The following is a 9,614-nucleotide window of genomic DNA, read 5'->3' as shown; positions in this document are numbered from 1 at the left end:
GGAGTGAGATACTGAAGGGGAGAGGGATGTGGAGGTGTGAGACTGAAGCTGTTGCGAGGTGTTATGGGGGATGGTGCAAGGACGGAACTCTTTGTCTTCAAATCTGCAGTAGAACTGATTCAGATCGTTTGCAAGGCGTCGGCCGTTCATGGAGAGGGAGGATTTTGGCTTGTAGTTTGTGATCTGTCTTAGACCACGCCGAACAGAAGCAGAGTCGTTTGCTGAGAGCTGATGTTGAAGTTTCTCAGAGTATTGTCGTTTAGCATCTCTCACCGCCTTGCCAAATACGTACTTCGACTCTCTAAAACGTGCCTTATCGCCACCCCTAAACGCCTCCTCCTTTTGCAATTTTAGCTGTTTCAGTTTTGGTGTGAACCAGGGCTTGTTGCTATTGAAACTCACCCTGTTGCGTGTTGGTAGACAGCTGTCCTCGCAGAAGCTGATGTATGACGTCACAGCCTCTGCATATTCATCCAGACTTTGCGTTGCAGTCCTAAACATGTCCCAGTCACTACAGTCCAAACACGCCTGAAGTTCCTCCTTAGCTTTACTGCTCCACTGCCTGAATGTCTTCACTACAGGTTTACACAGCTTGAGTTTTTGCCTGTATGCAGGAATCAGGTGAACCATGGTGTGGTCAGAGTGGCCCAATGCAACGCGGGGGACGGCGTGATAGGCTCCCTTGATGGTTGTGTAGCAGTGATCCAAAATATTACCCTCTCTGGTGGGGCATTTAATAAACTGTTTATATTTTTGGGAGTTCCTGGCTGAGGTTGCCTTTGTTAAAGTCACCAAGAACAATAACTAGGCAGTCCGGATAAGTCCTCTCCACACAGTATCTGGTCGGCGAGTGTGCGCTGTGCCTCCTGCACATACACCGACCAGTATGAATGAGGAGAACTCTCGGGGGGAATAAAAGGGTTTGCAGTTGATGATAAGAGTTTCCAGAGTGGGAGAACAGTGCTGCAGAATCACTGTCACATCGTTGCACCAGCCAATGTTTGTATAAAAACTAGGGATGCACCGAATATTCGGCCGCCGAAAATTATCGGCCGAAAATGGTTAAAAAGGTTTCAGCACCGAAAAAATATCACCGAATGTCAGAGAACAGGGTTACGTTGGTAAGCTAACGTGTTGTTGTGATGACGTAATCAAAACGCGGCGACAAGCACGGCGCGCGACCATGCTCGCGGCTGGCCCACAGCCAACTTGTCTGCCGCTTGGAGATATTTAAAAATATCAGAGAAAGAGGCGCGGATTGCGATTTGTAAAACGTGTTCAGCTGACATTTCTCGAGGGGGTGTAACTGCAAAGACTTTCACCACTAAACACCCGGACAAATATGCGGAGTAAGATCAAATCACAAGCACTGACAGCGGGNCGAAACATGGGAAGTGCAGTCAAGTATATACAGTACAAATCTAATTTAAATGATACAATTAACAAAAGTGCAATATTAAGTTTGTCACTAGCTCAAAAACTATGGTTTTTGAGCTAGTGACAAACTTAATATTGCACTTTTGTTAATTGTATCATTTAAATTAGATTTGTACTGTATATACTTGACTGCACTTCCCATGTTTCGTCTTTTTGCTTTGATCCTTATTTTTTCTGGGCAAGCTCAAAGGGAAGGTTTTTATGGTGAGAAACCTAATTGCTGCGAAGCACTTTTATAATTAAATAAACATTTTCATTTACATTTTAAATTCATGGTGTGTTGCATTCTTTGTTTATAAATGTAGATATTATGGAAAATCTTGACATTTTTTTAGCTTGGGTCCCTTAGGACCACAACATTTCTGTTTTGGGTCTCATGCTGAAAAAGTTTGGGAACCCCTGATCTAGTCCATCCTTTGCTCCTCCATCATCATTTGGTACGCTGCAGCCATCAGCGTGTCATCCACTCTGCAGAGAAGGTGATCGGCTGTAATCTGCCATCCCTCCATGACCTGCACGCCTCCAGGACCCTGAGGTGGGCAGGGAAGATAGTGGCCGACCCCTCACACCCTGGACACAAACTGTTCACTCCCCTCCCCTCTGGCAGGAGGCTGCGCTCCATCAGGAGCAAAACCTCTCGCCACAGTTTCTTCCCCTCCACTAGCGGCCTCATCAACAAGGCCAGGCCCCCCCACTGACACTTAACCTCAGCCACATCATGGACTCTATGCATTACATTAATGCACACAATGTTCAACAATATCTGTTTTCTTTTTTTTTAATGCTGCCGACGTGTATTCCATATTTTATTCCTCTTTATTCCATTCCATTGCAATGCAAATACTGTTATATTTTACCATATTTTTTTAATAATTTTAAATATTTTTCTAGTTCTCCAACTTTGTTTTTAATTATTGTTTTACTTTTATGTATGCACCACGACACCAAGTCAAATTCCTCGTACGTGTAAACCTATCTGGTAATAAACCTGTTTCTGATTCTGATATTGTGACATGCAGCTGATCTCATAAAACATGATGAAAAGGTAATTATGTTGTTCGGCTAAAAGAACAATTACAGCTCATAAAAGATGTACATTAATACTATGTGCTTTATGTCACTACCATTAACTTAAAACATTAACATAACTTTAAACAAATACACTTTGATAAATAAAAAGTATTACATAAATCAGCAGACGATGCCTTGTCTCATGTTGTGTTTGTTTTGATTGTGACATTTATTCCTGTATTTCACTTTGATGTGATACAGATGCACCATTTCCTTCAAGAAAATGTTCTGCACGTATGACCTTTTATGATTTAAACATGCTCGTATCATAAACAGTTTTCTTTATTAATCTTGAAGCTGGTAGATTTTCTCAGCATGCCAAAACACATTTCTGCCTCATCTTAAAAAGTATTTTATTTGCACAGAAGTTCTTCAGAAACCCTTTGACGTAAATTGAAACAACCTGTCGCTGAAGAAAAAAAGAAATTTCAGCCTTTAACGTGGGAAGTTTGCCTCTGCCAGCAGCTGCAAAAGAGAGAATTTTTTTAAGTACCCTAAAGCTAGACTTGAGTTCCTCAGCTTTGAAGGACTCTGTTTTGAATTGTGCCTGGAGTTCTGTGTGAGTAGTAGTCTTCCATCCTTAGTGCTTCTCAAGAAGGAGGGCTGATCGTTTTAGAACTCAAAATTAGGCATTTTTCCAAATCCCATTCCTAGTTGGTTTTCAGCATAACAGTTAGGGTCTATTAATAGTCTCCAGTAACCATCTCAAACTGGGAAATGTGAACTTCTTACTGAGAGGCAGGATTTCCATGTACGGTATGTACACCTATCATATGGTTCATATTTATTTTTATTTAAAGGTCCCATGTTATGCCTTTCCGGTTATTACCCGTCCCCTTGTGTGTTATGTAGCTTTTTCTGCATGTAAACGTTCTGCAAACGAGTCAAAAACCCTCAAAGTACACCCTGTAGCGAGTAAAACTCTAACACAGAAAATACCTGTCTATGCTGCCCCAGAACGCCTCGTTGTAGATTTATCTTTTTCCATTGTTTTCTTCCTGAGTATAGTGACGTAACGATACCCAGGTCCAAATGGACCAATCCACGGAGCTCCTCACAAACACACTCACTCAGCCTAATCTTTTCTCAGCCACGGCTGAGTTCCGCGGTATCTCGCTGTCTCGCAGACCCCACGCAGTAACCAGGAAAGGACACCGGTAATCCAGCTCACACTGTTATGACATGTTATGCATAAAACAACCTCTAGATGTCTCTGTGGTTCGAACAGAAAGCCCTTCAGCTAGCTTCCACTGAGGAAGTTGGCAGAGATGTTTTCCAATAAAATATGGTAAATAAATGGCTAGATTCATGGTAATATTACTAAATCTAGTACTGCCTTATGAGTCTCAGAGTGAAAGAGTGATAATAATTTATATAGCACCTTTCATGCATGGCATTCAGCCCAAAGTTGCACACAGAAGAGGCCAACACAGGATATAGATATTTGCTGTTAGGCCAGTGGTTTCCTGTTAGGCCAATTCAGCATATACAGTAAGATGAGCAAGTCTTTTTTATTTTTTATTATGAAAAACACTTAACATTACCTTTTTCCCCAAAAAATGTTTTTACAATTATAATTTATTATCTTTTATGAATATATCTGCCTCTCTGAAGAACCAGCACCTTACCGTGGTAGAGAGGTTTGTTTGCCCTGATGAACCTGGGGGCTGTGTTGTCTGGAACCTTGTGTTCCTGGTAGGGTCTCCCATGGCAAATTGGTCTCAGGCAAGGGGCCAGACTAAGATTGGTTCACAAGACCTCATGAAAGACGACACACGAAGTGAGGATACCCGGCCCGGAGGAAGCCCGGGGTCCCCTTCTGGAGCCAGGCCCAGACGGAGGACTCGTCGGCGAGCGTCTGGTGGCCGGGCTTGCCACGGAGCCCTGCCGGGCACAGCCCGAAAAGGCGACGTGGGCAACACCTCCGCTTCTCCGTCCCGCGGGCCCACCACCTACGGGAAACAGCGATGGGGTCGGGTGCGCTGCCAGAAGGGTGGCAGTGAAGGCAGAGGGTTTCGACGGACCAGACCCGAGCGACAGAAGCTGGCTTTGGGGACGTGGAACGTCACCTCTCTGGGGGGGAAGGAGTCGGAGCTTGTGCGGGAGGTGGAGCGTTACCAGTTGGATCTGGTTGGGCTCACCTCTACGCACAGCGTCGGCTCTGGAACCTTACTTCTGGATAGGGGTTGGACTCTATTCTTCTCCGGAGTTGCTCAAGGTGTGAGGCGCCGGGCGGGTGTGGGGATACTCACAAGTCCCCGGTTGGGTGCTTCGTTGTTGGAGTCTACCCCAGTGGACGAGAGGGTTGCCTCCCTACGCCTTCGGGTTATGGGGGGGAAACTCTGACTGTTGTGTGTGCTTATGCACCCAACAGCAGTTCAGAGTATACGGCCTTCTTGGAGACCCTGGAAAGAGTCCTGTATGGGGCCCTGAAGGGGACTCTTTAATCTTGCTGGGAGATTCAACGCACATGTGGGCAATGATGGAGACACTTGGAGGGGAGTGATTGGGAGGAACGGCCCCCCTGATCTGAACCGGAGTGGTGGTTTGTTACTGGACTTCTGTGCTAGTCATGGATTGGCCATAACAAACACCTGTTCGAACATAAGGATGCTCATAAGTGTACGTGGTACCAGAGCACCCTAGGCAGAAGGTCCATGATCGATTTCGTTATCGTATCATCGGACCTGAGGCCGTATGTTTTGGACACTCGGGTAAAGAGAGGGGCGGAGTTGTCAACTGATCACCATCTGGTGGTGAGTTGGGTCGAGTGGCGGGGGAAGCCTCTGGATAGACCTGGTAAGCCCAAACGTGTAGTTCGGGTGAACTGGGAACGTCTGGAGGAGGCCCAAGTTCAGGAGGCCTTCAACTCACACCTCCGGCGGAGCTTTTCGGGCATTCCTGTGGAGGTTGGGGACATTGAACCAGAGTGGTCGGTGTTCAAAGCCTCTATTGCCGAAGCCGCGGCGGGGAGCTGTGGTCTCAAGGTCCTAGGTGCCTCAAGGGGCAGTAACCATCGAACCTCCTGGTGGACACCGGTGGTCAGGGAAGCCGTCCGACTGAAGAAGGAGGCCTTCAGGGATTTGTTATCCCGGGGGACTCCCGAGGCAGTTGCAAGGTACCGACAGGCCCGAAGGGCAGCAGCCTCAGCCGTGGCCGAGGCAAAGCAGCGGGTGTCGGAGATGTTCGGAGAAGACATGGAAAAGGACTTTCGGTCCTGTCGTCATGCTACCGACTCTCTACCCGACTCCTGTAAGAGTAAACCTACGTTCAAGCCTGAACATTGGGTTTTGCATCACTATACTGGTTACTTTTGATTTTATAAAACACCCTTTACAAACAACACCACCGTCGATGCTTGGATCTAGTTTTGACGTCGGACCAGCAAACGAATGAAACAAACAGGCCGAGTCACATGCGGTGCCCCGTACGAGGGGTAGGCGAGAAGCGCGACAAAAATTTTTCATTATCATAACCTTCAATCACAATTAAATCATTCAATTAGGATGGTTCTGTGACGTAAACTGACCTATTGCAATTTAGATTGGAAATTCGAGACGACAGTCAATCGTGTCAAATCGACATCGGTATTGGGTGCCGAAGGCGAAATGTTGACTTACTTTACGTTACAACTATAAATTTTCCGACTGATAAATACGGGTGAGTACACCAACTAATGCATCAACTTATGATGACCGGACAATTAAAAACTTATTTTACCTTAAGCCAGACAAATTTTACGGACGATTCCTGTCTACACCGACACACACAATGACACATCGAGACGTGAGGCACGTCGCCCGTCGGCAGGTACGCCAATGTTGCCTCGCCGAGGAGTCACGTACTAGACACGACGTACTCCTCGTCTGATGGCACAAAACCGTTTACCTTTGCGAACGTGCGCAAAGTACGTGGACATTCAAAGTACGTTGGATGTACGTCTGCAATCGACCACTGACATCCACGTGACGGCAGCCTCCGTGTCGGTCCTGCTGCAAGGCCTGAAATTTTTCACAAACACGTAATGAACTAATTGCGCGCTAGACTTTGTCTATGTTACAAGATTGGTTACTGGACAGCGTACTTTCAGAGTTTCGTGCCAATCCGGTGTACTCTACAATACCATTTGCGTACAAAGTCTTAAATATGAAATCGGACAGTCATAAGACATGAAAAAATCGCAGTTCCTTTTACTACGTTTCCGACGCTATCCTTAACAGACTGTCTGTGTTATTCTATTAGTGCCTAACTAACACGTATTCTTTGGTTTTTTGGTGAGTAAGTATCGGTGTGGCGTCTAAAGCATTTTCGCATGTAAATTGTTGAATGACCTCGTGGACTTGCGTAGAGTAACGTCTACATCATAGGTGTATCTGTCAGACTATCGGACGAAAAAGATAGTGTATACTGGTCCTGGAAAGACGTTGTACGAGATATCCAGTAGTCGGAGTGCATAATGTCAGTTCGTTCAGCAAAAACTAAGACTATACATTATACATTTACACAAATGGTCCACCCACGGTGCCAGATTTACGAGGCATCTAAAGTAACTAGTTTCTGTAATATGATGTGTGCAGTACAATTACTTACTATACGATTTCACCGACGAGTTGGGTCTACAAGATCTAAAGACTTGTTTGTCAAACGATAGAGGATCATACATACGTGGGTCATGTTTCAATTCTGTATGAGACCACCTGTCATGTTTCCTGGACGTAGGAGTCCTGTACAAGCACTTCCGATTTTTCATGTTGTATGAGTCTGCAGAACAGTGACACTCGTTGTCCATCTTTACTATCAAGGTCAGATCATGAACCGGCATGATTGACTATCCTCTGAGTACGCCCAACATGAAGCTCATTTTCATCTCTCATGAAGTGCTATTACGTGAGCTCAAGTTCATCTGGTTCTCATGTAGTCGAGAACATGAGAACCTCATTTTCAATCATTCACGATCGCACATCTCACTTATGAGACAATGTTCGATTCTCATGACGTAAGTTCCATCTGAGAACGTTCATTTGCATTAATAGTTATGCGGACTAATAGCAGTTTCAGTATCACTTTATCGCTGGCATTTCGTCAGTACTCACGTCTAATTCAATCCACGGTAAAAGACCTTACTCACATTACTATACAAAATATTACGTCAACTAGTACTGTCACACGAGCTGCGCGTCGCGACCATTTCCACGACGATGAAGCACGATACATGTAACTTACCGAAACATATGACGTCTGATCGAATACCTAAATGAGCTCTACTTGATTTAGACTAAAATTCGTGTGAACTAATAGTATCTGTGCTGAGTAAGTATGTGTAGACATTTCATTGATCTCACAATTTATATACATCACCGTCATTTGTCGCTTTCTGCTAGTCATCAGGGAGGTATACCAAGATACCGATGGTGCGCACCTCAGACTTGGACTAGGTGTCGACTTGTACCGCCACTAGTGTGGTGGTACTCCGTGTGCGGTGGTGGCACGGTATGATTAGCAGTCACGAGGCTCATCCTGGTGGAGCCCTGCACCTGTATGGTGTAAGCTGCGAGCTTCCTCATCACCAAGTTGGCTCAGGGTAGGCGACTTGCTAAGTGGCTCTGAGCATATGAGATAGGCATGTCCCTCTCTGGGTTGTGGTCAACCTCTTTTGGTTAGAAGCCTAGCGAATTGAATCATGGGCCGCTAGAGCAAGAACAGCCAGTACTGGGTAGGAAGATACTGGTATCCACTCCCATCCTTGCTTTTACCGCGCCATGCTTATGTACTCTTCGAACACGGAAGACAGGAAGTCGAGGGAAGGAAGCAGTGTTGCCCGGTACGTGTTCGGCCATTTCGTCTGACGTCATGGCGATGGGCGACGAGGCTAAGAGGCCTGGGTAGAGTGCGTAGGTAACAAGGGAGTGAGCTCTTGTTCTGGAGGCTCTCATGAACATGAGGAAGTGAACCTGCCCATTTCCCTGAGTAAGGGATGAAACCTCACCTGTCCGGTAAGAGTAGGCTAAAGGACGGACTCTTGGTACCGAAGTTAAACCTCCCCGACTAGGAGTAGGATCGCGAAGTGTGAGCCAACGCTTGGCTAGGTCACTCACGACCTACCAGTGTCTGGCTACTTCGGTAGTCCTTGGTGTAAGTGGAAGTTTTTCGTCACCAAGCGCTAGGAATCAGGTCGTATGACGTCCATTCGTCTACCCTGCAACTAACTGGAGTTGACTTACCTCACAATCCCGCAGACCTTCCTCGTGAAATCCTTGAGGACTTGGAGCTGTTGACGCGGCAGAGATAACAATTCCGTCTCCGACCTCATACTGCCCCCTAGCTGTGGGTTAGAGGGCCCCCTCCAAGTGACTTCACCAGTTTGTTGAGTGTCACCGTCATCGCGGCCCGCACTTATGCTCTAGGCTGGTCTTTACGACTTTCATGCCACAACTCCTGGCAGTACCACTGGGGGTAGAGTAGTTGCAACGCACCTTTCAGCCCTTTGTTATGGCTACCACTCACCGTCCTGGCCCCACCACCAAGGCTAAAAATTTTTCCCTAGTCTCCCACCACACGATACATGTCTCCGTAGTGTGATGACAGTCGGAGGGGCCCTTCAATGAGATTCATGTAGCTTTCCTCCCAGGTCGGCCTAACAGCTTGGAGTCTAACTACTCCGTTGTTACGCCTAAGGCAGGGACCAGCACCTTGCTGCCTAGTCGAAAAATGAGAGCGTTCCTAGGACCTCCCCCGGGACCCTCATGCGAATAGGTCGATGTACACAAAACATCTGAACCTCTTCCGCATACTGTCCAAGGTCGCTCAGAGACACCCTCAAGGACGCCCTCAATACCCCACTCCAACAAAGATGAGTCCCGGTAGGTTAAGTCATGAAGGGTTTCGCTCTCCGACACAGGCTAGGAGCGTCATATGTCGAGACTGGGTATAGTCCCCCGCCTCAACAGGCCAAGTCCCAACGTGAGTCAGTGGATAGGACAATGCGGGGATTGTGAGGTAGTCAAACTCCAGTTGTTGCAGGGTAGGACAGACATGTGTCGAACCTACCAAGGGACGAAGGGGGAGGACTCCACAGCCTGTCAAAAGGTCTTGTTGAAACCACGGCG

This window comes from Notothenia coriiceps, unplaced genomic scaffold (genome assembly GCF_000735185.1).
Source record: "Notothenia coriiceps isolate Sejong01 unplaced genomic scaffold, NC01 NC01_scaffold00035606, whole genome shotgun sequence".
In the NCBI taxonomy this organism is placed as follows: domain Eukaryota; kingdom Metazoa; phylum Chordata; class Actinopteri; order Perciformes; family Nototheniidae; genus Notothenia; species Notothenia coriiceps.
This window is presented reverse-complemented; position numbering follows the sequence as displayed.